Raw genomic sequence first — 27,795 nt, forward strand, 5'->3', positions numbered from 1 at the left:
GCTACCTGCTTTCTCTTGGAATTGGCCATTGTTAACCATTGTCTTCTTGAGTATCTCCTCTCTGTCTTCAGGACAAAGGCTCCTCCTACTCTTTTGTTGACTCCTTTTTCCAATTTGCTGTTTCCCCCATGTTACCCAAGTAGCCCTGATCTTCCTCCACCACACCCCCTTTATCCCCTCAGCAGTCTCATCCTTACCCCTGGCTTTAACCATCACTGCTTCACATGACTCTCAAATCTATACTTTCTGTTTGGCTTCTCATCTGAGCATTCACCCCATATTCTTATTTACCTTCTAGACGTTTCCACATGGATGTCTTAGCATCTCAGATCAGCATGATTAAAACCCAAATCATCACCAATTTCTGTGTATTTCTTTTTCTTAAATTTTTATTGGAGTATAGTTGATTTACAAGGTTGTGTTAGTTTCAGGTGTACAGCAAAGTGAATCAGTTATACGTATACATATATCCACTCTTTTTTGATTCTTTTTCCATGCAGGCCATTACAGAGTATTGAGTAGAGTTCCCTGTGCTATACAGTAGGTCCTCATTAGCTATCTACTTTACATGTAGTAGTGTGTATATGTCAATCCCACTCTCTGAATCAATCCGTCCCCCGCTTATCCCCTGGTAACCATAAGTTTGTTTTCTACCTCTGTGACTCAATTTCTGTTTTATAGATAAGTTCATTTGTACCTTATTTTTAGATTTCACATTATTATATGATATTTGTCTTTCTTGGTCTGACTTACTTCACTCAGTATGACAGTCTCTAGGTCCATCCATGTTGCTGCAAATGGCACTATTTCTTTCTCTTTTTATGGCTGAGTAATATTCTATTGTATATATGAACCACACATCACCAATTTCTTATACCTGTTCCTTATCCTGACTTCCCAATAAAGAATAAGACACATGGAAATAAAATTCAGGAACTTCCAAGTTCTGAGCAGTGAAGAGCTGGAGTTGGGGGGGTGGGAGGTATTGACAAAACTCTGCCAGTCCCCCTGTAGGGTATTTCAGGAGGATCTTTTCACTTGTGTCTTCACTCACTACCCATTCACTCACCCATTTATTCATTTATTTATTCATCCATCTAGCCATCCCTCCCTTCCTTTCATCGTTCATCCAAAAAGCATTAATTATGTCCCTTTTATTTGTCAGGGACACAAACATAAATAAGACATAGTCTCTGACTTCAAGGAATTTCATAGGAAGAGACAAAAATTGCATAAAACTTTCCAGATGCTAATAGAAACATTGGAAATTTGGGACACCAAGTAGGAGATGGTCAGTATCATTGAAGGGAGATAAGTTCAGGAAGTCTTCAAAAATAGGTGGCACGAGACACATCTTCAAAGATGAGTTGCTGCTCATCATGTGCACAGGCCCAAGATGCTGCATGAATAGGCACCAAGGTCTGAAACAGCACCGTGTCCTGTAGAAGCAGAGGGTGGAAGACACTGCGAGTTGGAATTTAAGAGGTAGGCAAGGCCAGTTGGTGAAGATGCTTGTACTCACCATGCATAGGAGCATGAGTTTTATCCTGAAGTCCTCATGGAGTCGCTGAAGAGCCTGAGTTGGGGGATTGCCAGCTGGGAAGGTGCAGTTTTGTCTTCTCCTTGGGCTCCTGCTACCAATTTTAGTATTTATTGCTCTGGCTTTAGCCTCTGACTGAGGAGAGAACAGCCTCCCCTTCTTGCTTCTCCTCCTCCAAACTCTTGAAACAGCTGCAATAGTTTCCAGTTTTCAAATAGAACTTTACTAAATGCTAAAGGGAAATAAAAGGAAATTGTTGCAGAAATGTCATCTGTAAAGCAGTAGTCTAGTTTCCTAAGTACAGATGTCTGAGTCAACCATTCTGCTAGAAAGAGCAAAGACATTTAGGTGGTTTCCAAATCTCTCTCTGCCGTTCATACTACTCTTGCCATCAGTGTTATTACTTCCACCACTGCCACCATTACTGCTGCTCCCATCACTGCCACATATATGTTAGCACTTCAGCAGCTCACATACATTATATATCTTATGCCAGTTGCTATGCTGGTTGCTTTATTGATAACGTCGCCTTTAATCTCCATCAAAAATAAATGGATGAAATATTTGTCAATATCCCATTTTATTTATTTATTTTAACATCTTTATTGGAGTATAATTGCTTTACAATGGTGTGTTTCTGCTTTATAACAAAGTGAATCAACTATACATATACATATATCCCCATATCTCCTCCTTCTTGTGTCTCCCTCCCACCCTCCCTATCCCACCCCTCTAGGTGGTCACAAAGCACAGAGCTGATCTCCCTGTGCTATGTGGCTGCTTCCCACTAGCTATCTATTTTACATTTGGTAGTGTATATATGTCCATGCCACTCTTTCACTTCGTCCCAGCTTACCTTTCCCCCTCCCTGTGTCCTCAAGTCCATTCTCTACATCTGCATCTTTATATCTTTCCTGCCCCTAGGTTCTTCAGAACCTTTTTTTTTTTTTAAGATTCCATATATATGTGTTAGCATATGGTATTTGTTTTTCTCTTTCTGATTTACTTCACTCTGTATGACAGACTCTAGGTCCATCTACCTAACTACAGATAACTCAATTTCATTTCTTTTTATGGCTGAGTAATATTCCATTGTATATATGTGCCACATCTTTATCCATTCATCTGTCGATGGACACTTAGAGAAATGGAAATAAAAACAAAAATAAACAAATGGGACCTAATGAAACTTAAAAGCTTTAGCACAGCAAAGGAAAACATAAGCAAGACGAAAAGACAACCCTCAGAATGGGAGAAAATATTTGCAAATCAATCAACTGACAAAGGATTAATTCCAAAATTTACAAGCAGCTCATGCAGCTCAATATCAAAAAAGCAAACAACCCAATCCAAAAATGGGCAGAAGACCTATATAGACATTTCTCCAAAGAAGATATACAGATTGCCAACAAGCACATGAAAGGATACTCAACATCACTAATCATTAGAGAAATGCAAATCAAAACTACAATGAGGTATCACCTCACACCAATCAGAATGGCCATCATCAAAACTCTACAAACAATAAATGCTGGAGAGGGTGTGGAGAAAAGGGAACCCTCTTGCACTGTTGCTGGGAATGTAAATTGATACAGCCACTATAGAGAACAGTATGTAGGTTCCTTAAAAAACTAAAAATAGAGCTATCATATGACCCAACAATCCCACTACTGGGCATATACCCTGAGAAAACCATAATTCAAAAAGAATCATGGGGCTTCCCTGGTGGCACAGTGGTTGAGAGTCCGCCTGCCAATGCAGGGGACACGGGTTCGTGCCCCAGTCCGGGAAGATCCCACATGCCGTGGAGCGGCTGGGCCCGTGAGCCATGGCCGCTGAGCCTGCGCGTCCGGAGCCTGTGCTCCTCAATGGGAGAGGCCACAACAGTGAGAGGCCCACGTATCACAAAAAAAAAAAAAAAAAGAGAGAATCATGTACCACAATGTTCGCTGCAGCTCTATTTACAATAGCCAGGACATGGAAATATCCCATTTTATAGGTAAGGAAACTAAAACTCAGTTGGAAGTAAAGGAGCATCTCCAAGATCACAAGCAAGTAAGTGATAGAACAAGTGGTCCGTATCAGCTGGTACCAGCAGGTTTGAGGAGTGTTTGCTCTCATGCTTGGCAACCAGAGGCATTCATGCCAAGGTGCCTAGCTCACTGTGGCTCACACTAAATACTTGCTGGACACACCCAGGCTCTTGTCCTTTCTGCTGCTAAGTGTCTTCTCTTCTCTTTAGCTCCTTTGCCCAATAGAGTAGTTGACTGGGATGGTAGAGTAACTGCTCTCATCAGAGCACTTGCCCAGAAGGAAGACTCTTGTCATTCTCTTACACAGAGCATTCTGTGGGGAAAGATGGGTGGGAAAAGTGTTGATCTGACACGTGGTCACTCATATGTGGCCCAAAGAAAGGCTAATAGATGAGATTCAAATGTGTTTCACTCCTTGTCATTCTCTTGGATTAAGGTTTGTGGGGTAGAGGAAAGTAGTAAAAAGACAACTGCATCCATTTCTTGTGTGGTTTTGAGAGGATTCTTCATGCGTTGTTGGGGTTTTTTTGTTTTCCTTCTTTCCAATAACTGAACCAACCAAATTGTCTTCAGATGTAAAATAAAATAATCTATCAGTTCTGGATTTAGTATAACACAATGCAAGGGATTTCCAGAAGCCACTGACTCTCTCCAGGATCCACTTTCAGAGGACCTGAAACTAGAGCTGAAGGCAGACTGTCTCTTTCCTCAGAAAACAAAGATTATGGTGACACTTCATTATCACTGTCAACGTGTATAAAGTCTGTGCCGTGTTCTAGGCACATCTTTAAATATTTTAAACATCTCACAATAACCCTACAGTATAGGAATTATCCCCATTTTTGAGTTGAATACACTGAAATTTTGATAGTTGGGTAGCTCACTCAGTGTCACATGTTTAAGAGGCAGAGCTGAATTTCAACTAGGTCACACTAACTTCCATGCTTCACATCAGCAAGTCAATATATAGGGCTACATGACCCTTCCTTGATATCCAAGATCCCGGGATGCTGTTTCCCATCGCTACACCTGTATTTCCTCTTCCTCTCCTCTTTGTGGTTAAGTCCCCACCCACCACCTGCTGTGTCTTAGATTTAGACTCTGTCTGTGCCTTCTCATGTGACTTAGAATCTTCCACACAGACTTCAATCTATGACCACCTCTATATCAATTATTCTGTGCCTCTTGTTTATCTTTCCAGTTTGACCTGAAGTTAAAAATGTGGACTCCAGCCTAACACTCTGAATTCATGAAGTCACGCAGCCTCTCTTTCTACACACAGCTCCACATTCTCCAGCAAGGACTCTGTCTTGTATTCTGTGCCACCCACCATACCCACCTTGGAACCATTTCTTGTTTTCCTGCCTTATTCAGCAGCCACCCATCCTTGGCCCAAAGAGACTAATGAAATGGACAGTGTGGCAGTGTTAATGAGAAATAAAGAAAAAACCAGACGTGTTGAAGGAAAGTCACAATGATAAAGAGCTGTCAGCAGTTTTGTTCCAGAGGGAATTACTTCACTTGTAAGCACCAGAGCCGCTCAAGTTGGAAGTCTCTTTCCTGCTGTGTGTGTGTGTGTGTGTGTGTGTGTGTGTGTGTGTGTGTGTATGCATAATTATTTATTTGAACATAGAAATGGAATCTTTAGAGAGGAAATTATAGTGCAGAACAGATAGCTATTCCTTCCTAAATTCAAATGGTATAGTGCAGCTATTGCAAATAGGCCCATTTTCCTAGATCATCTCAAGGTCCCAACTTTTCCTTGGTACTCAAGTGCAGGGCTGCTCAATGAAGATGAAGTATCCACCCAGTTCTTTGTCAAGGGAACAATTATTTATAGCCCTAAGAGTTTTCTGAAGCACAAGCAATAATAATGTTTTATATCATCATCACCACCATCACAGTATCATCTTCTTTGGCACTTTGCAGTGTGATCACAGAATGTTTCCACACCTAGTTTATCCTCTGATCCTTATTAAAACCACCCTGCGAGTTAGGTATTGCTGACCCCGATTTTATATAAGGAAATGGAGTCTCAACGAGGACAAACTACAGAGAATGAAATCTGTGCTAATTCCCAGGCCTCCTGACTTCTAGGCTAGGCTTATTACATCATGTCTTATTGGGTAGTAGGCCTAAGTGATACTTCCAGGGGCAGGCAATGTGGCAAAGGGGCTAAGACCAATAATTTTGGAGGTCGATTCCTTAGGGTTCAAATCTCAGCTTAGGTGCTTGCTGTTTGTGTGGCCTTGGACAAGTTACTTGAGATTCAGTTTCATCACCTGTAAAATGGAGCTAAAATGACTATTCACAATACTGAGGTGAAGGTTGAATAAAATCATGCCTGTAGAGTACTCTGGCTCAGTACAGTGCTTGACACAAAGCAGGTGCTTAATAAGTGGGAGTTTTTTTTTTTTTTAACTACATGACGTCCACAGTCTACCATCTTTCTATTCAGAAATATGAAAGCTCTGAAAAGCAAAATTTTCAAAAATAACTTATTTCACTGCAAAGCTCAACCTAAATAGACCTTGTCTATTAATCTTGTTATTAATCTATTAATCTTATTAATCTATCTATTAATCTTGTATTTTTTTATCTTTTAAAAATTGTTTTTTTACTTGGTTTATCTACCTTAGTGTGAATATTTATGCATTTTGGTGGAGAAATATTACTGTTTTTGCTGCCACAGACCCCCGGGTATATTACATAATATTCAATATCACCTCTTTTCTAAAATTTAAAACATTCTATATTCTGAAACATATACTCTGAAACATAACGTATATTCCATGAGGGTATTGGCAAATGACTGTGCGTCCACTCTTGCACACTGGTGACACTGGTATTAGGAGAGGCTACTAGTATTTCTGTTATTCCTGATTCCTTCGGTATTTGTTTCTTTTACCAACGGGGGTTGGACTGTCTTGCCAGTCAGTATGGAGTTCTGAAGGCCTGGAGCTGGAATGGAGAAGACAAGCTGAAAGCATTAGCCACAGGGATGGTTAGACCAAGGTGGGTTAGAGAGAGGTGAGGCTCAAATGCCTGAGAAAGCAAGCAAGGATGCTGAGAGCAGGGGTCAGAAAAGGGAGCTGTACCAGCATAGGCCCCTGAGAAGCAGATGCCAAACAGAATTAAACCTGCAAGAGATTTTTTGGAAGAAGCACCTGTACATGATAAGGCAGCACGAGTAAGCAGGGAAAGGGTTCAGATGGCGATGCTGGTCTGACACCTGTGAAAGGAGAAAGAGAAGAAAGGAGGGTGGGGTAGTGAGGCTCTCAGGTGGTAGCAGAGCACAGAGAACGTCTCAAGCAAGCTGATGGGAGACCTGACCACAGGTTCACTAGTGGAGAACTGCACTGGGCAGGAACAGCCCTTCTCTGTCACCTCCCGTGATCAGTCACTGGCTGGGAGCACCCCGTAGAGACTGTAGCCTTGGCACCAACACTGCAAAGGATCCAAAGGTGCAGCATCTGGAGGTTGTCAGGCAGATGCTGTCCTCACAGTGGTTCTCTTAAAGGCAGGTCTGAGCAGCATGTCACTGTGGCTGCCACAGAAGTCAGATTTTGTCAGAGAAGGCATCTGAGTCTGGCAGAAACTCAGAATCAGAGCAGATTAGAAACAAGCAAAGGGAATGGGAACATGTCATAATAATATTAAAATTCGAAAACAATTTCTAAAGACCTCAGAGGATATTCACATTACCACTCTGGCTAATGGGTTTATGCATCAGCTCACCTAGCTTGGGTGCCAGGGCAGAGTTCCTGAGGCATTAGGAATTGTGTTCAGTTCATCCCACCATACCCAGAAAAGAAAAATTATTGAGTCATACACCTAATTCCCTGTGGTCAACTAGGGCAATCACCCCACAGTTCCTCCTTTCAGTCCTTCTTCAGAATGCCGCTCATGGAATTCCAACACAATGCCCTGCACACAGCAAACCCCCTGCAGGCATGGCCCAGCGTCTAGTACAGAGGATGAAAATTGTTGCTTCCCAGGCCTGATAGCTCCATTCAAGGCAGAAGGCCGTCTTAGTCCCTATTTCTGCTTTGGGCTTTTCCAGCATTTTCTGACTTCAACAGAATGCTCGTTTAAGAAGAGGTACTTCGGGGTCTTATCCTGAGCTGAAGATTTTGGAGCTAGCCATTACATAGGGCAAGGAAACCTGCTGGAGTTGGTAGACAATACAAGTCAAGGGACTGGAAATCTGAGTCAATAGGTGTTTTCTTCAGAGATCAGTACTAATATATTTAGTGCTATTGAGCATCATTAAATATGTATTGGTTCTTTTGATTCTCAGCTAAAAATCATTCTAAGTGTATTCTGCATGCAAATGAGTATTTAGAGCTGATGCGTTAATGCCCTGTCTCCAAGCATGGGGTGTGTGCCCAAGCTCCAGTTCATTCACAGAATGAGGAGCCAGTGAGCTGTACTGAGCTGTCTTCATGTGGCTCTTGCACACCTCATCATGGAATTCTCTCCTGTTGACTGGGCAGTCACGTGCCCTTCTAATGCCAGTGGAAATTGAGAATATGCATTGAGTATGAGCTGTGGTATCCTATAACCAAGAGTAGTATTTGGACACTGTCATTTTGAGACCAGAAGGACTTTAAGAAGTGAAATGCAGCATGCACTTCTACAGACAGCTGCATTTGGCTCTCCCTACAGCCCATGTCTGGCCCCCAGCTCCCTTTTCAGAGTAGCTGGGGTCTACTTGGGCTGAGGAAGAAAGAGATGACTTTTTAATTCCAGAAGCGAGGCCAAGTAATAAATGTATCTGTAAACTAAAGGAGGTATATTCTATCATCTTTGAGATCTCTTTTAAGGCAAAAACCCTAAGAGACTCATAAGTAAAAATTTAGAGGGTAATTTATATTTTAAAAAAGAAAAGACCAAGTTCAAGTTGTTCAGCCCCTGCCTGGATTCCATCAGTGGGTTTACAGAAGTTTAAGCTCTACATAACAGATGTAACCATTTGAGTTTTGATAGGAAAATTCTGGTATAGAGTATAAAATAACTTCTGTCCCTATAAGCAAAGGGAGGCATATGCCTATCAAGCCCTAGAAGGTTTCATGATAAAGCATGAGATTTGGAGTCATAGACTTGCAATCACATTCTGCCTGCCCCACATCAGAGCTCTCTACCTTGCTGCATCTATAAAACAGATGCAATGAATATGGGCCTCTCATGACTGATATGAAGCCTAAATGTGAGAACTGAAACAAACTGCTCGCTAACAGAATGTGATAGAAAAATGGCAGTTTCCCCCATACCCAAAGGCGAGAATCAGAATGGATTCTCTCATATTTGTGATTCTCCTTAATCAGGAGGATGAATGAATTGGGCTCTATGGGGTCATGGGAGACACGGTAAAACCAAAGTAGAAGAGATTGGAGTTCCCTAAGTGTGTGATGAAATCCCGGAGAATAACATGCTCAAAGGTGAAAATCAACGCCACTCTTCTCCAGCGTGGCACACCTTTCTGAGAGAGAGAGCAGGCTATGCACACAGCAGGCAGAGAAACATTCTCCGCATACATCCGGCAGCTGCGCTAACACGTGGATCCCAGGACAGATTACATAATCCCGGAGCCAATAGTGAGCATCAGCTCTGAGAGATTTTCACATAAATAACAGTAAAGTTTAAGTATCATTATACTCTCTGTGGAAGAATGTCTGTAAACCCACGTGACAGCATAGAAGGAGCTAAAATACAAGTTTTAAAACTGCATTATGTTAGTCATCTATTGCATGTCACAAGTTATTCCAAACTCAGAAGCTTAAAACAGTAGACATTATCTCACAGTTGATGTAGTTCAGAAATCCAGGAGCAACTTAGCTGTGAGTCTCTTGTGAGTTGAAGTCCTGGTATTGGCTGGGGTCACAGTTAACTCTAAGCTCGAGTGGGGAAGGATCCACTTCTCACATCACTCTCATGCTTGCTGGCAGCCCTCACAGTTCTCTATAGGCTGCCCGAGTGTCCTCACACCATTGCTGCTCAGGACAGGGCAGCTGACTCCTCTCAGAACAAGTGACTCAAAGGGAGGGTTGGGGGTGTTTGGAAGTGCACCCAAGACAGAATCCACAATCTTTTTATAACCTAATATTAGAAGTGACATCTCATGATTTCTACTCTGTTTGACTCACCAGAAGTGAGTCACTAAGTGCAGCCTACACTCAGGGGGAGGGGAAGGAAGGTCGACCTCTTAAGCAAAAGAGAATCAAAGAAGGTATAAACACATCTTTAAAACCAGCTCACGCATTTAAAAGAAGAATTCAATTAAGAAATTGAATTGGTGGTCATGCAAAGATCTTGGATGGAAAGTAGACAATAAAATCGGAATGGATTCTATTTTATCCGTTCCAAATAAGTTAGTGAGATCTCAGACTGTCTGGTTGAGCCTGCTGTGTGCATAGAACAGATTTCCTTTTCCCTCTGGGCACAGAGCTACAGGCTACATTTCTTAACCCCCTTTATAGGTACTTGGGGCTGTGAGTCTGAGTTCTGGCCAATGAAATGTACAGAAGAGCTATCCTCCCTTTCTAGGCCTGCCCCATAAAAAACTTCTTCCACACCCTTTTTTCTCTACTGAATGGAAGTGCTGATTGGAGGTGATTCAAGGTCTTAGTAGAGGATGGAGCCATAAGAGAAAGGGGCCCAGGTCCCTAAATGAGAGATTGGAAGTTTGCCTGACAAGCACATCTGATTTGAATCCATTTGAGCAAAACTAAATTTTTATTTTTTAAACCTTTGGAGTTTGGAAGGTTATTTATTATAGCAGCTAGCATAACTTATTCTAACTCACTGTCATTTAAGAGCAGTAGTTAAAGGTAATAGATGAAATAATGTTGAGTCTATAAGATCTTCTGAACATGAATTAATACAATTATATTAATTGAAGGGCTTTTTAAAAATTCAAGAATAAGTGTATAAAATGGTTATTTAAAACATCTGCTGTACCCTATGACTGATAAATTGTTACTTTGATTCTTGGAATATAACCTGGGAAAAAGACCAGTAAATTTTGCTGATTATGATATGGAATCCATCATAGAGCATAAACTTATTAATCAATAAAACATATATAATCTACTTGGCTTTGGGGAAAATTGACTGGTAAACAACATAGTATAATGGATAAAGGTGTAGTCTTTGGAGTTACACAGACCTGGTATCCTTTCTGTAGCACCACTTTGAACTTATATAACCTTAAATTTCTTACTCAATTTATTTAAGTTTCCTAATCTATAAAATGAAGATGATGATGATGAGGATGATAATGATAATAATAATAACAGTTATATCATTTACATGATAAAATTGCAGTGAGAATTAACTGAGATCTCTGTATCTACATAGAAACTACACAATAAAGTGTTCAGAGAGTGTTAGCCATTATTATTATCATTGTTGCAATTTTGTTATTTTGGGGAAGGAAATTAATACTTTGCTAGTCTCTTTTGCTCTTTGAGGAGAGATAAATAAGGTTATGATTAAGATAGAAGTAGAGATTATAATTAATTGAAGAGTCAAAGAGACCTGCTTTACTAAGGCTAATGGCAACAGTCTCCTACAGGTCATATGAGAAGATTTTACTGTGACAGGTGAATTTTGTAGGAAAGTATAAGAAACAATATCCCCAGAATATATTTGCCAGATACAAGAGTTTTTAGTCAACATCTAGGAAAGGGATAATCACTTAGATATCCCTATCACTTAGATTTTCCTCTGGAGACAGCTGCTGTCATGAAGTGAGAAGCTCAAACAATGTGGATAAGAAAGGTGAAGAGAAGCTTCAGGACCTGGTGAGGTGGCCTGGCTGCCACAGCTAGCCCCAGAAAGAGCAAGTGGTGGGTCTGTTGTATTCAGAGGGAATGGACAGCTCAGGTGTGTGTCATGCAGGTATCACACTGAGGAGAGGGAGTGGTCCATCTTAACAGGCAGGACAAGCTCGAGAAGAAATTGAGGTACTTCTCAAAGTTTTGTTGGCAATGTTACTGCAGGAGGTCAGTCCAACGGGCCAGGCCAATGCAGCAAGCTGTGAAGACACAGGGGCTCTAGCCAAGCAGATGTGGTGTGAGGCATGGTCAGACTTTGAGCTGAGGTTGGAAGGGAAATTGAGGCAGAAGGACAGTTGTATAGTCTGGGCCAATGGGGATGACTGAGGTTGGGGAGTAGGGAGTGGATATTAAGAAATACTTTGACTGCCTTGCCACACCAGGGGTCAGATCAAGTTGGCAAACGTCTGTCAGAGCTAGGGATCTTGATTCACTTCCTTCAGAAGCCAGAATTCCCCAAGGCCTATAGGTAAGCCTCATCAAAAATAGATACAGCTAAGGAAAGCTAAGAAAGACTAGGATAAGAGAAATGGCCATACACTAACCGTTACCTGAAAAGCTCTAAACACACTGAAGAGGACACATCAAGAGCTACAATCCACAATGAAGAATTCTGCTGACTCTCTGTGCACTAACTAATGCAGCTTCAAAATTCAGGAAGCAAAGTCCACAGAAATTACTAGAAACTTATCAGTAGAAAGGGACTTATTAGGCCTCTCTGAGTTAATGATAGATCAAGAGAGGATATTACAGACAACATTCTTTGATCAAAATGTAATAAAATTAAAACTAGGAAAAAAGCAACCTACCATCTAGGAAATTTAGAAACTTTAAATAATTCTTGAGTCAAGGAGGAAATCAAGGTAAGGATTGATACCTATGTAGAAAATAATAATACCAAACTCTATGTGATACAGTTAGAGCGAAGTTCAGTGAAGTAGTCATGGTTTAATATTGTTTACATTAATAAAAGAAAGATTTTTAAAGATTGAATTAAGTATGAAACTCAAGAAGTCAGGGGAAATAAGTAATCCAGAAGAAAACAAAAATAAAAGCAGAAATTAAAAAGGAAAACCAGACAGGGTAGAATAAATAAATATACTCAAGACCTTTAACATACAGTATTTGTCTTTCTCCGTCTGGCATTTCACTAAACATATTACCCTGCAGGTCCATCCATGTTGTTGCAAATGGCAAAATTTCATTCTTGTTGATGGCTGAGTAATATTTCACATCTTCTTTATCCACTTGTCTGTTCATGGACACTTAGGTTGCTTCCATATCTTGGCTATTGTACATAATGTTGGTATGAACATTGGGGTGCATGTATCTTTCTGAAATAATAGGGGAAGGGGCAAGATAGGGGTAGGGGATTAAGAGGTATAAACTACTATGTATAAAATAAGATACAGGGATATATTGTACAGCACAGGGGATATAGCTAATATTTTTTAATAACTTTAAATGGAGTATAATCTATAAAAAAAATTGAATCACTATGTTGTACACCTGAAACTAATATAATATTGTAAACCAACTATATTTTAATTTTTCAAAAATAGACCTTTAAAAAAGTAAAATAAAGTAGATAAAACATTAGCTAATCAAAGCACAGATATATGAAAGAAGAAATAAGAAAAAAGAAATAACCACAAATAGAGAAGAAAATAATCTTTCAAAACGACTTTGCTCAGCTCTTTGCGGACAAATATGAACTAGTTGAAATGGATACTTTTCTGGGAAACCATAAAATGCAAGAACGAACCCCTGAAGAGGCCAAAAGTTTAAAACTACCAGTATTAATAAAATACAGACAAATTTGAGAGAACTTAGGCCTAGATATTTTCACAAGTGAATTCGACCAAACTGTTTTAAATCAGACGGTTTCAGCGTTATTTAAAGCCTTGTGATTCAGTGATTGAGGACCAGCATATGGGCATCCCCTGGGAGCCAGTGAGACCTGCACTCTCAGGTTCCACTGCAAACCTGCTGAAGGAAAATGTGGTTTTAACAAGGTTCCTTGGAGATTGCATGCACGTTAAAGTTCGAGAAGACTGATTTATACCAAGGTTTGGCAAACTATGGTCCGTGGGCCAAATCCAACCCACCTCTTCATTTCATAAATAAAGTTTTATTGGAATACAGTCACACACATTTGTATATGCTTTCCCACTACACTGGTAAGTTGAATATTTGGGGACTGAGGCCATCCAGCCCACAAAGCCTAATATACTTATCGGGCCCTTTATGGAAAAAGTTTGCCTACGCTGACTTATACTGCTGCAGGACATAGAAAAAGTGAGAAAAGCTTCCACTTCTATGGATTACAGAAACATCAAGGAGGTGACAGTAACTTCAGACTTAGCCACTATTTCACAGCAATAGATAGCAAAATAAGATCACTCTCACTTATGAATATTAATGCAAAGATGCAACCCTGTTCAATACAATTCAGCCTAAAAATCATAAGATAATACTCTTAAGTATTGTAAAGGAAATTGACAAAGTTCAACATCATTATTGATTTTTAAAACACTTAATAAAATGGGAATAAATGAATAGATTTCCTTAGCATAATAAAATTCATGAATTTAAAAATTTTTAAATTCATGAATTCATAAATCTGGCATCAGGCTTGATGGGGAAACAATAAAGTGATTTTTAAAAAATCACACCATTATCATTACCTGCAGACAATATTGCAATCCTTAAGTAACATAAAAGGATCAATTGAAAAAACTATGACAGTAAGACAGTTCGGGAAGATACATGTATTAGTTATCTCTTGCTGCTTGACAAATTACTGAATCACTTTGCTGTACACCTGAAACTAACACAACATTGTTAATCATCTATGCTCCAATATAAAATAAAAAATGTTTTAAAGTCTCAGAATGGAGAAGTGTTACATCTAACTCCACTTTTTGGCATGGTAAATGAAATATAAATAAAATTTAAAGATTGACAAACCAGGGGGAAACATTCCCATATTCCAAAGGGCTTATCTCTTTCATACATACAGACTTCCTTGTTAAAAGTCCTATGACCAATAACCCAGAACAGTATTAGACTAAAGTCATGAACTGACAATCCACAGAAATATAAATAGTGTTTAAACACATGAGAAATGCAAGTAGAAACCATGAAATAATATGTTTGCCAATTAGACTGTCAAAGATGAAAAGGCTGATGAGAATGCGAGGAAGGAGTCGGTCTTGTGTGTTTGCCCAAATTGTATGGGAGGGTTTGTTGTCAGATTGTCTGCAGAGGGGCGTCTGTAATGATCTATCAAAATGTAAACAGTCCACATCCTTTGACCTAGAAATTCCACCTCTATAAATTTTTCCTGGTGATATACTTGCACATGTGTGAAATGATTTATTACATTGTTTGTAATTGCAAAAAGGAACGAATTAAATATTCCTTGATAGGCGCTTGGTAAAATAAAATATGATACATTCATGGAAGTGAATACCAGGTAGTGGTTTTAAAGTGGGGTCATCTCTTTGTGTATATTGAAGAAAGATCCGTAAGACAAATTGCAGAGCAAAAAGTGATGTGTGGAATAGTGTGTATGCATCCATTTGCAGAGGGGAAAAAAGAATAGTGTACATACATGCTTATTTATGCATAGAAAATTCCTGAAAGGAGAGGAATGGAACTAAGAACAGTGACTGCCTCCAGTAGTGTCCTGGTAGTATGAAAGAACCTTGAATTATATATATAAAAAAACAAACAAACAAAAATAAACAATAACAAACTCTGAAACTAAGAAGCTAAGATACCTGATCTAATTTAGCACCGAGGTATAAATTGTAAAATCCTCAGTGCTGGCCATTTGAAAATAGAGAAATGTTGCTGATGTGAAATTCTGGACCTAATTACTTTCTTGCTAACCACTGAACATTTCTCCCCAAAGGTCCTGCTACACAGCCAGTCAGAGAGGGAGGGAGAGGGAGAGAGAGAAATGTGGCTTGTTATCAACAGCCCCCCAAATCCAGTCAGCATCCTAGAACCGCTTACCTTGTGCTTCCTGAGTCATTTCTAATGAGAGATAATGATAGCAAGGTGGGAGGTCTCAGGTGGGTGTCAGAAAGGATGCCAAAATGTAGGCCAGGTCAATTTTGATTCATTGCACATCAAATTTTTCACTCTTCCTTCCTTTGTACATTTATAGCTATTAGTGAGGAATTTGGGAGCACTGCAGATACAAGCCAGTCAGAAAAATTGGCTTTAGATCCCTCGTGTATGCTTTCTGGACCTGGAGCTCTAGATGGAGAGAAACAGAGGCCATCCTCCAGGAGATGCTATGGGACATGTCTGCTCTCAGGGATACAGGGGCACACACTCTGGGAGCAGGGTGGGGGCTCGAGGGTGGGGAGGGAAGACAGAGCAATCCTTACCAAAATATATAAACTTAAAATTTGCCCATATGTTTACTGCCTAGTGAGGGAAGTGTAAAGTGAATAAAGCTGGGGGAGGCTCATTAGCAAATTTTTGTGGCTCTGGAAACACAAGGGAAAATATGTGATTTATTATATAGTCAGTAGAAATGTTGAACATGGAACTTCTCTTGAGTACTTACAATAGGCCTGTCACTGTTGTAGGTCTTAGGGATACGTCAGAACAAAATGCAGCCCTGCCCCTCATGCTGATTACATTCTAGCGGCCAGGGCAAGGGGCTGGATACGGGAGATGATGCATAAATAAGTAAACACACCTATGAGATAATATTAGGTAATGAACAATCTAAGGGTCAATTTGCAACAGTAAGGGAAGAGAAAGACAAGGGGTAGTAAGAGAGTATTTTAGATAAGTGGTCAGCACAGCCTCTCTGATCAGGTGTCTGATAAAGTGACATTTGATTAGAGACCTGAGGAAAGTTAAGCAGCAAGCCGTGAGGATATACAGGGGAAGTGCAAAGGCCCTGAGGCTGAAGCATGACTTTCCCCACACAGGTAAAGTATTCAGAAAATAATGTTAAGAAACAATTGAAACAAAAACATACCTTCCCTATGATTATGTATGCATAGAGATATATATCAGGAAAGACTATTAAAAACTATAAATCCTTATAGTGCTTCAGTGAAGGGATAAAGACTGTTTCTCAGGGCAGGCAGTATCTTCGAATTCCTTGTGTCTGATCCAGCCATGCTTGGTATATGTAGAATTTTGGTATCTGTAGAAACAATATCTGATGACTAAATGAATGATTTTCTTTGAGAATATTTTATTTATCATTTAAAAAAAGAAAACGAAATGGCTGTCTTTGAAAACTCAAGCTTGTAATAACACATTGCATCATAGGGTTTCTCAGAAAGACCTGACTTTAGCTCTGGGCCAGCCCAGGATGTAATTGGGGAACGGGACAGAAAGCTAAATTTTACTGATTACCTAACAACTGCTATATATTTGTACGTGCATTATCGTGGGCAAATCTCAGAACACCCCAAGGACAAAGGTACAGTTGTTCCCATCTTGCAGTTTAAAACAATGAGGCCAGGGAGCCCAGAAATTCAGTTTCTAGCTCATGGACAGAAGGCCCGTAAATGGTAGAGCTGAACAGCAGACCTTCTGCCTCCAAGTTCAGACCTCTGATGACCACAGCTATGGCGGTCCGGGGGAGGGGTCTACTCTAGACCTCCTCCCTCATGCCCAGTGGTTTTGAGTACCACTTCCTGGTCCCCAGTATTCTCCATGCTCCTTGATTTTCTCAAACCATCCCGGGGAGGTACTTCTTAGGAGCTGTTCCCTCTGCCATGCCCATGTCTGATCTTTGTGTCCAAAGCTCACCGTTTCGCTCTTACTAGTGGTGTGACTCTGGGCAGGTCATTTCACCTCTTTGAGTCTTATTTTTGTCATGTTTTAATGGAGATAACTATGTGTTGGAATTGTGGTGCAGAGTCAATGAAATCATTCAGTCAAAGTCTCTGGACCAGTGTCTATATATGGCAGATACTCAATAAATACTGGGTGAGTCTATTTGTGACCATCTTGGGTCTGGGTCCAGCTAACGATTGACTGACCTGATGAGTGAATCCTGGGTTAGTTGCCAATGATGATAACAGCATAAAATAGTGTGCCTCCCCAATAACATTTTCAATTTAACATAAATTAATTGCTGATGGTGTGAAGGCCAATCACAGTTGCCAGAGAAGACCTCATTGACTTTCCTTACCTTGTCATTCAGTGGGAAAGCAGCACATTTGTTCAGAATTCATTAGGCCATGACTTAGGCACAGAGTAAATTTAACACGTAGGTTGACTGTCATAAATTGAATGAAAACCTCCTGCTAAGACACCAGTCTGCACATGTAGCCCTCAAACGTAAGGTTCAGGAAAAAAAAGAAACCCTTTAGAACAGTCTAGAAATAACTCTAGTGAGCCCTGTTTTCTGAAATCTAGGATTTATCTTTTTATATAATAATTTTATTTTCTTAATCACCTTGACTGACAGCAGGAGAAGGAGATACATAGACAGTCTAACAGGTGAGTGTCACAGTTTGCTAGGGCTGCCACAACAGAGTTCCAGAAACTGGAGGACTTAACGAGAGATTTATGATCTCACAGCTCTAGAGGTTAGACGTCCAAATGCAAGGTATCAGCAGGACCACACTTCCTCTGAAATTTGTAGGGGACACTCCTTCCTTGCCTCTCCCAGTTCCTGGTGTTTGTCTGCAATCCTTGGCTTGCGGATACCTCAGTGTTGTCACATCTTCTCCCTGGGTGTCTCTTCTCTTTTGAAGGACACCAGCCATATTGGATAAAGGGCCCACTCTACTCCAGTCTGACTTCACCCTAACTAATTAGATCTGCAGCAGCCCTATTTCCAAATAAGGTCACATTCTGCAGTATTGGGGACATATCTTTTTGAGGGACATAATTCAGTCCATAACAGTGGGTCACTAGCCTTCCTTGAAGTATACAGGGATACAGGGCTGGAGAGCCAGGCAGGTGATTTTAGTTGCACACTTTTCTAACCACACTTCTGTCTCCCACCTCAGAAAGCATCCTAGAAAGGATGTGAGGGACTACACCTCATATCCTAGAGCCTGTGATGACATGAGAAGGGTAGAGGTCACCTCTCCCCTCTTTCTCACTGTAGGAGGTTTGCTTCTGCAGATGTCACAAGTCTCAAGCAGGGCTACCCCATTCAGTTGACTTGGAGCTACAGATATATAACTTTGGGAGCCAAAGTGAATGGCCCTTTTCTGTCTCCATTTTAATAGCCAGATTTTTATTTCAATCCTATGTGTGAGACAAACGTATTAAGTGTGCTTAGCACTGCTGATACTACTTTTATTAGGTTGAATCATATAAAGTTTCCTTTTTTATAGACAAAAAATGGTCAAGTATTGGCACTCTCACATGGTTCGACCTATGTGTTCCGTGAGATGCTGTCATGGATGAGCCCTACTTGGCCCTAATTATTGAAATTGATCCCAAGCCTTTGAACTTTATACTGGGCCCAATCCTACCCTCATGTCCTACAAGGGAACCACTGAGGATGTGTGCGCCCTCCCATGCCCAGCAACCCTGTGAGAGGCACACGCTCAGAAAAGAAGCAAGGATTTGGAGTTTCAGGAAGATCTGGATTCAAATTATTCCTGTGAGTTCTAGGATTTGACTTTAGAGGCCCATTACGTAGGTTTCTTAGTGTCTCAGAAACCTTATTTGTGAAATGGGTATAAAACCTTGTAGGACTGTGAGGATTACATTATATATGTATTTAATATCTATACTACCAACACATAGTAGATGTTCAACAAATTTTGATTCCCTATACTCATGACCTCCATAACCTCTACTATAACCCCTCATAATCCCAGGAACTGCTCAGAGACAAGCAGAAGCACTGGGAAAATCTGCAGGCCTAATTAGGATAACTAAGGATTACACAATAATGGGACAAATAGACTACTTGGCATGTACCCTGTTCTTCTGGATCCTACAGCAGATAACGGTCTCAGAAAATACACCTTGAAACCCAGTTACTGAAAGACATCATCATTATGTAGTCTCTTCTCATCTCACAATGAGTAAACTCCATTTGAATTGCATACATGATGTGCCTGTGTTTACACCAAATGTCATTTTCCAGCATAGTAGTTCTCAACCTTTTTTCCATTGGGACACACACGACATCGACATATATTAGCATATATGGCACTCTCTTTGGGGGCTATTCAGAGATTCTCTAATTCCCTATAACCACACTTTTCTCTTCCATTTCAGAAAGCATACTAGAAGGGACATGATGAGGCGGCATTCTAGAGATAACCTCCTTAGATATTTTCCAATTAAATTTTCTACAAACGAGCAAATTATCCACAAGTGCTATGCTTATAACCCACCTGAAACTCGTGTGTGGTACAATACTGAGGTTGAGAGTCAGTCTTCTAAGAGATGCTATTATCATGACCATTCAGAATGGTTCAAACACGCCGAAGCCACTAGACAATTCAGATCCCAGGAGACAGTTGCAGTCTCCTACATCTCATTTAGATACTTCTAGGTGCTCTGACCCAGAGTGAACACACGGAGTCAGGATAATTGCACACACTGAACAAATGGATCTTTTTCAATGACAGTGTGTTGGCACAAGTGGTACTCCTGCCTCTGTGTTACGGAGGCAAAGCAATGAGGTAGAAATAAAACGCCCCCAGGCTCCTTGACTTCCAGCATATCCTATATATGCAGTATTGCTACTGATATGATCAATGATATCTAACCACCAGAAGCAGTCTGCCCCATCTTTTGGCACTTAAGCATTCTGTTCAGCTAATCTACTCTCCCCTTTGGTCAAAGCCATTTATTACCAATTGTAAGTAATGTGACTATGGGGGATGCTACCTGGGGCCACTGGAAGCTGCCATGGTTTACAGCCCTTGGAACAGACTCAGACTTTATAAGTTGAAAAATAAAAACAAAAAACACAACAACTCTTTAAGCCAAACCCAAACCTTTTACAACTGAAATTATAATAAATCACACATCCTAAATCTTCCTGGAAGCAGGACTCAGGAAAGATTTCCCCTCTCTCTCTGCCAAAGAGCCCCTTAGTAAGGGAGAAAGATCAAGAAGAAGCACAATGGTGTTTCAGCTGTGCTCAGGGCTAAGATAGGTAGTCTAAGATTGGGTCAGTTCTTAAGACATGGAGGCCGGGAATCGGGATAAGGATAGATAGAACAAAAGGGAAAGGGAAATGGGAGCATGTTCCTTCCTAGCTTTAACCATCAGTGGCTCCCAGTCACCTCTAAGATACATCCACACACTGAGCATGATGTATATACAAGGCCCTCCACGTTCTACCCACGCCTGACGTGTCCCTCTATGACAGCGCTCACCTCTCTGTGTTGCAACTATTTGTTCACTTTCCCTATTAGACTGTGAGACCCTTGAGGTAGGGATCTTGATTTAGTAAACTTTAACCCTTAGTACCTAGCCAGAAGCCCAGTAGGTGCCTAATCAATTCTGAATAAATGAGGAAATTGACCCTGGACTAAAGCTGTACATAAGCTAAAAGGGCCACAAGTCAAGAGACATGAACCTCAGATTTTGCATCGTCTGAAGAACTCATGGGCACGTCCTTCTCTTCTGCCGGGCACCATCAGCTGTTTCAGGGAAGGCTGTTATAAAATGTGACCATGAGATAATGTTTTACTCTCTTCCCCACAAATGTTTCACGATCTGCGATCCCTTCTGAGTCCTCTCCTTGGGAGGCACATGTATGTTTTTAAATGGCTGCATTTGCTCCAGACGCTTCTTGGCCTCTTTTGGAATTGTGGTCAGATTCAGTTTAGATGCCATACACGAAAACCAATCTAATTCCTTTATAGGCACGTTATTTCCAAAACAATGTTCTCCCAGCTTGATTGCCCACGATATTCACGGGACACAGCTTCAGGGCAACTTTTTTAGTAGCTTCCCACAACAGATCCACCCTCTGAAGATGAAGATGTGCTACATTTGAAGATATTTAAGAGAGAGCACCGAGAGTGTCCACACACGATTCTAAAGAAGAGTTCCCAAAATGCCTTGAGCAATTTCTCATTATCTTGGAAATAAACATACAGCTATCAAGGAGAGTACTTGGAAGGCAATAAGGATTGTCTATTCTAATGTGCGCCATGAAAATACGCAGAACTTATTGAGCGTTTATTATGACTGAGCAATGCATGTGTGTGTGTGTGTGTGTGTGTACGTGTGTGTTCTCATTGAATCCTCCCAACAACGATATGAAACTAACAACAGCAACAGCGATAGCTAGCATTTATTGAGCGCTTACTATGGGTCAGGCACTGGAGCTAAGGGTTCTTTCACTTTAATCCCCATTTTATAGACAAGACAACTTAGGTTTAGAGAGAAGTGACCTTCCTAAAGGTCACGAAGCCAGTAGAGAAAACCTGAGATTCATGTACAAATTTGTCTGACTTGTTCTTAATTACTCTGATACGTGCTGTGCTACAAGCTCTGCTTTTAACCACTGTGACATGGCCTCTGCATTTTTATTAAAATATTAGGGATGCATGTAATATATATCTTCATCCTAACTCATACTTCTTTTTAATCAAAATGTTGCCTAGTTCAGGGCTCAGTAAATACTGGTTGAATGAATAAACCTATGTCAGTGGTGGTGATCCAACCAAGACCAGGCAGAAGGGCAAAAAGAACAATAGGCCAAAGTGATACAAGATGGTCCAGCTCATCTCATCCCCAAACTAAAGCCATGCTCATAGCAAAGAGCAGTGGGTGTCAGAGAAAGTGCCTGGATGGCTTCCTGCCGGCTGCAGCCTGCGCCTTTGTGAATTGTTCGCTATTTCATTCCCAGTAAGCCCCTGCAGGGCCCTGGTCCTCAGTCCCCTCATCCAAACATTGGGAATGGGTACATTCACCGCTCTTCTTCAGCCTTCCCCTATGCATATTTATAAAGGACTCTAGAATCCTGGTATCCCATAAAAATGCAAAGTATGATTATTATTAATGATACAGTTAGCAAGAAGGACATTTGTTATTTCTACTCAATTGGTTTCCCCCGGGAGCAGAAACAGTTTTTTTTTTTTTGACATAGTATTAATGTGCTATCTTTGCAACTTTGATCATCTGTCATTTGCTTTTGGAGAAAGTTGTGCCACTGTTTGAGGCAGCACCCTGCCTTTTCCTCTGCAACGTGGACACTATCTGAGCACAAGCTGCTTCATGGTTTAGATGAAACTAGGGATCTTTATTTGATTTCTGGTATCAGGAAACCATTTATTAGGATCAAGGCAGTTAGGCTACGAGACTTCCTTTCTTGCCTGGGTAGTCACTAGTTGAGCAGGCAGCCTGGGCTCATAAATCTAGTTTTATTTCCCCATCTATTCACCTGGAACTAAGTGATTTTTTTTTTTTTTTTTTAAGGCAAAGGGGGAACACATTTCCTTATGTAAGCACTCTTCCTCCGGCTCGTAATCACCATTGTTTCTTAGACAAGCTAGTGAGCAGCTGAAGCAGGGAGCCATTTCTATCCCGTGCATCACACTTGTGTTTTCAGAGTTTACAGAAAAACACTGCAACCAATTTGGGATTTCCCTGTAATGATCCACTTCCTGGAAATAAATCAAAATGGATTCAAATGTGCATTTCAGAGACAAAAGGGCTTTCTGCAAATATGTCTTTTCCTAGGCCCTTCAGAAACTACCTTGCCTCTCTTTCGGGCCTCCATCCCCCTCTCCCACCCTCCCGCAAGCCCCCCACCCCGCCTTCCCCTCCTTCTTAAGAAGACTTTCCCAGGTCCCTCTTGGCTGTGGTTGAACGACGTTGGCTCCTGTCCACGCTGCAACAAAGACCTGGCATTCCAGCTGTCTGAGTCTAATCTCCAGTGTCAGCTCTCGTTAATGTGTGAGCGTGAAATCAGAGGGGGCAGAGCTGCGCGGAATATTAAAACCATGATCAGAATTCCACTGAAATGCTGAGAGTCTGCAAGCACCATTAGAGGAGGCTGTCAAATCAAGGCTTCGCATTAAATAAAAGAAAAGATTTCTATCAGAGGAAAGTACAATCAGTGAATCGCTGAGCTAAATTAGCATTTTTTCAATTGGAGATCGAAGTTGATTTATTGTTCTACACGACATTAATGTAACTATGTGCTTGACCTGCTAAGGCAGCTACTTTTTCATTTAAATGGTTTCTTTCCTTCCCGGTGCAAAGGCTGCAATCATATTTCAACTTTGCAGAGTGATCAGAAACATCGTGGAATGCTGCAGAAATGTCTTAGGGCGGCCTTGCCTCCCCTCCCCTCTCCTTCCTTTCCATTTTCCAACCCTAGCGCCTTCCTCCTCCCCTCCCCTTCCCCCCTTAACCTCATGGCTGGTGGTCAAGGTCACAGAGGAAGAGTAATCTCAAAGCCACCAACTTCAAAGCTGCCATCAAAGAAGCCCCTACGTAGCCACTGAATTAAAAGGGAATGGGGGAGGGAGGGCTCTGGGCACTGGCGTTCATATCTGCAAGAAAGGGCCCCTTAACTGCCCCGTTGGTACAGCCCAACCTGGGGCGCCCTACATCCAGTTCTTCCCTGCCAGCCTCTCAATACGGGTCTCTTCTCATCCTCCCCAGTCCCCCTCCCCACACACACATCGCCTGAAAATAATATACATTTCCAATTAGCAGAGCACATTGTAGTCATGTTCTCTTTTACTGCCCTAACTATCTTCCTTTTGCTAAAAAGCTGGGCCGTCATTAATGAAATCCTGCAGTTCTGTTAATCCGAGATACAATGCTCCTTTTCTCTCTCAGCCTCTCCCAAACATAAAAAACTACAGTTACTTCAGCTCGCCTCTTCTGTTTAGATTTCTTGTCATTTGTCTTTCATTACATACCTGATGTAGCACAGTAGCGGTCGAAGTTCCTGGATATAGAGGGAAAGGACGCAATTATGTTCCTTTTCCAATGCGCTGTTTGCAAAGGCAGCTGGCATTTTCTGGTTCTTTTTTTTTTTTTCTTTCTAAAGCGCACTGATTTTAATCTCTGGAAGTTGATGAATATGTTTTAGGGTACTTTCGGGGCCCTAACATTTAGCAAGCTTGTTAGATTTTAAACTAGCTGGGAGCCCTGGAAGAACCCTGATAAATGAGATTTCAGTATTTATCTGCAATGCCTCTTATGAATTACTTCATTGTATCCCACAGTGAGAAAAAGGCAGGCCTTGGAGGTGGGTGGTGAGGCTGGCATTTGCCACCCTTTACCAATAGAAATACTAACTTTTAAAGCAAAACAGACATTGGACCAATAGCTAGTGTTTATATTTTATCTTTCTTCCCCCGACCACCAAACATCCACCTTCTGAAGTGATCAATGGAGTCAAGTTCTATATCTGGGGGAGGCATGAGGGCATTGTCAGCCCCGTAGATCTGCAGGACCTTAGGGTATCAGGCAAAGGAATAGAATAGTCACCGCACACAGGGCTGGCTGTGGCCAGATGAGGTAGAGCGTAGCTGCCACTCTCCAGCCCTCTGGCCTCTGACACAGATGGAGTCGCTCCAAGGGTCAAACGCATAGAGAAAAACTCCCCTCCCACTTCCATCACAACTGGACCTAATTGGCCCCCCTTGGTCAGGCGAGAGACCGAGAAACAAATGGTCAGGGTGCTGCTCTTTGCTCTCAGCCAGTGAGAGGGCCTCTGTACGGCCAAAGGTGAGGGTGTTGGCAAAAGACTGCTTAGCCAGCTGCTGAAGACACGCACCACTAGCCCCTGTGTACCTGCCGCCATTTTGTCCAAGTTGCTTACCCTTGCTCATCTCTTACGCCGTTTAGAAAGTTACCCTCTCTCATGGAGATATATGTATATGTACAGCTGATTCACTTTGTTACACAGCAGAAACGAACACACCATTGTAAAGCAATTAGACTCCAATAAAGATGTTAAAAAAAAAAAAGTTACCCCGTCTCTTCACCATGTCGATTATCACTCAAATCAACCACTGTACAAAAGACGTGTGGATTTCATTCTCCAAAGGCAGTAAGAGTGTGGTCACTAAATACAGGAAAAGCTTCAAACCGGTCGTTTGCCTCTCTCCTGGACGGTCCCCACAGCGGTTCTCTAGCGAGAGCCAGTGTCCTTGACCAGGGATTCTTGTGTCGCTTGACGATCCACATTCATTAGCCCTCAGGTGGCGTCACAGCACGTGCCTCTCATATTGCCCACCGGCAGGGTGATCCTATGACAAAGCCAGCCTCCTGAAGGACCCAGACGCAAAACTCAATGATTTCCTGCACTCACAATTGCCATGGTCACTCGTTCCCCAAACATGACGCTCCTCTCCTTTACATGATAATCTCCTTCTGAATATAGCTTTATTCATGGAATTAAGGACCTTCAGATGATTTGGGTCACTTCTGCCTCACTAGTGCACAAAATAGAGCCCCATCCAGCCCCCAGAAGAGATAACGCAGACACTTTGTCAGTCACCCCACATGGCCTGCAACACCTTGGGAGCCCAGCAAGCAACATGCACCTCAAAGGCTAGGAGGGACCAGGTCCGAATGTCCTTTAGGTCAGGAAACACAGGAGGAAAACCAGTTTGGTAGCAGAGGCAGACTCTGTGGAAGGTAGCCAGACTGCCCAAGACACTATAGTCTAAGAGCTCGGCTCAAGAAACGCTTAGCACCAGAGACACAACCCAGTGGGCATTTGGAAGGGGAGAGCAGGGCAAAGGATGAGGTCATGAGATCAGCCCATTCCACACAAAAGCTCAACACACCAAGTCTACCCCAGGGAAAAGAATGCTGTGGTGAGTGAGGCAACAGCAGAGGCCTGCCAACAGCTGGGTTTTGGGGAGAAGGCTCAGCCCTCAAGGAAAACGAAACTGCTACCAGAATAGATGTGTGGAAGGACTAAGAAACACATGCAGAGCAGCAGCCCTAGCCGGAAAAGCTATCCTCACCTGCTTCCCCATCCTAGAAAAGGAGTCCTAGTAATACTACCGCATAGGGCTATCGTGAGGATTAAATGCTTTGAGATCTGTATCCACACCTCTGTGTGTGTGTGTGTGTGTGTGTGTGTGTGTGTGTGTGTGTGTGTGTGTGTGTGTGTGTGTGTGTGTGTGTGTGTGTGTTAGACCACACCTGCACATGGAAAGCCACAGTGCTCATTCGGCACCATCAAATACTCAGGGCTCCTCCCAGGTGTATCATTTAGTTTTTTTAATAAAAGAATGAAACAAACATTTATTAAGACTGTCACACAGGATGCTAGACACTTCCATATGTTATTTACTTAATTCAACCTCAACACTGATTCAGTCATCACAGCAACTCTGCGAGGGGTGTATGATTACCTCTCCTTTTCACGTTGAGGAAATAGAGGATTAGGAAGGCCTGAGTAACTTCTCCCAGGGAAGACACCTAATCATGGTAAAAATACTGAAACTCAAGTTGCAGGATCTAACTCCGAATGACTCACTCTTCAAAAATACTAGAAGGATTTGAAGCATCTATTCTCAGAAGTGGCTTTTGGTAAAATTGAGCCTCAGAGCATTACACATGATTAGAAAGAAACATCAGTAATGCGATACGACAGTAGGCTCACGGTAGGAATTATTTTATTTGGAGAGTAATAACTAATACCTAACATCTCTCGAACAGGTGTGTTAAGTGCTATGCAGTGCTCCACATATGCAATTGCAGGTATTAACACATTTAATCCTCACACCAGCCCCATAAAATATGTTCTATTATTATCTCCATTTTAAAGATGAGGAAACCTAGGCACAAATATATTAAATAACTTCCCCAAGGTAACACACTTAACAAACAGCAGAGTCAGGATTTGAAGCCCACCAAATCTGGGCTTCGAAATCCACACTCCTAGCCACCATGCTGCACTGCCCTGGAGGAGAATGAAGCATAATTCCTTGTCATTATTCTAGTTCATTAAGGAGTTTTGAGAAAAGCACATTGGAGCCCTGCAGCTATGTTTGAGCCCAAAGAGATTTTCAATGCAAAAATTACAAACTTAATTATAAAGCTCCCTTTTATGAAGTTTAGGCCACTAATAGACTTCCTCCTCCTGTTAGAATTTTCCCAGAACTAGGGAAGATCTGGCCCTACAAGCTTTGGGGAGGTGGGGGGAAAATAAAGGCAGGAGAAATAAGGTGACAGCCGGCACTTGGATCAAATACCGACTGTGGAATTTCAGACAAGAGTAGAAGCAGAGTGCTTTTGGAGCACTGGAAAAAGTGATTCATTCTCACTGTGGGAAGGCATGGTGAAGAAGTGAAAGGAGGTGCTCCCAAACTGGCCCTTCAGGAATGGGAGGGATTTCCATAAGGAGAAAGCAGAGTGAGCTCCATCCCAGGCTGAGGGCCATGCGTGAGCAAAAGCAGGGAAACTATGAGCTCCTAAAAGA

The 27,795-nt window shown here is 41.6% G+C and overlaps 1 long non-coding RNA gene across 1 annotated transcript; it reads right to left on the reverse strand.

Annotated features, from left to right (window-relative positions):
- Positions 1-391: 391 nt before the first annotated feature.
- Positions 392-24,404, reverse strand: LOC132428932 (uncharacterized). The gene is made up of 3 exons (XR_009520258.1): positions 24,269-24,404; positions 1,523-1,772; positions 392-1,439 (listed from the first exon to the last, which is right to left on the reverse strand). It is a non-coding gene; the product is annotated as an uncharacterized lncRNA (long non-coding RNA).
- Between the last annotated feature and the right edge of the window lie 3,391 nt (positions 24,405-27,795).

Source organism: Delphinus delphis, chromosome 8 (assembly GCF_949987515.2).
Source record: "Delphinus delphis chromosome 8, mDelDel1.2, whole genome shotgun sequence".
NCBI classification, from domain to species: Eukaryota; Metazoa; Chordata; class Mammalia; order Artiodactyla; family Delphinidae; genus Delphinus; species Delphinus delphis.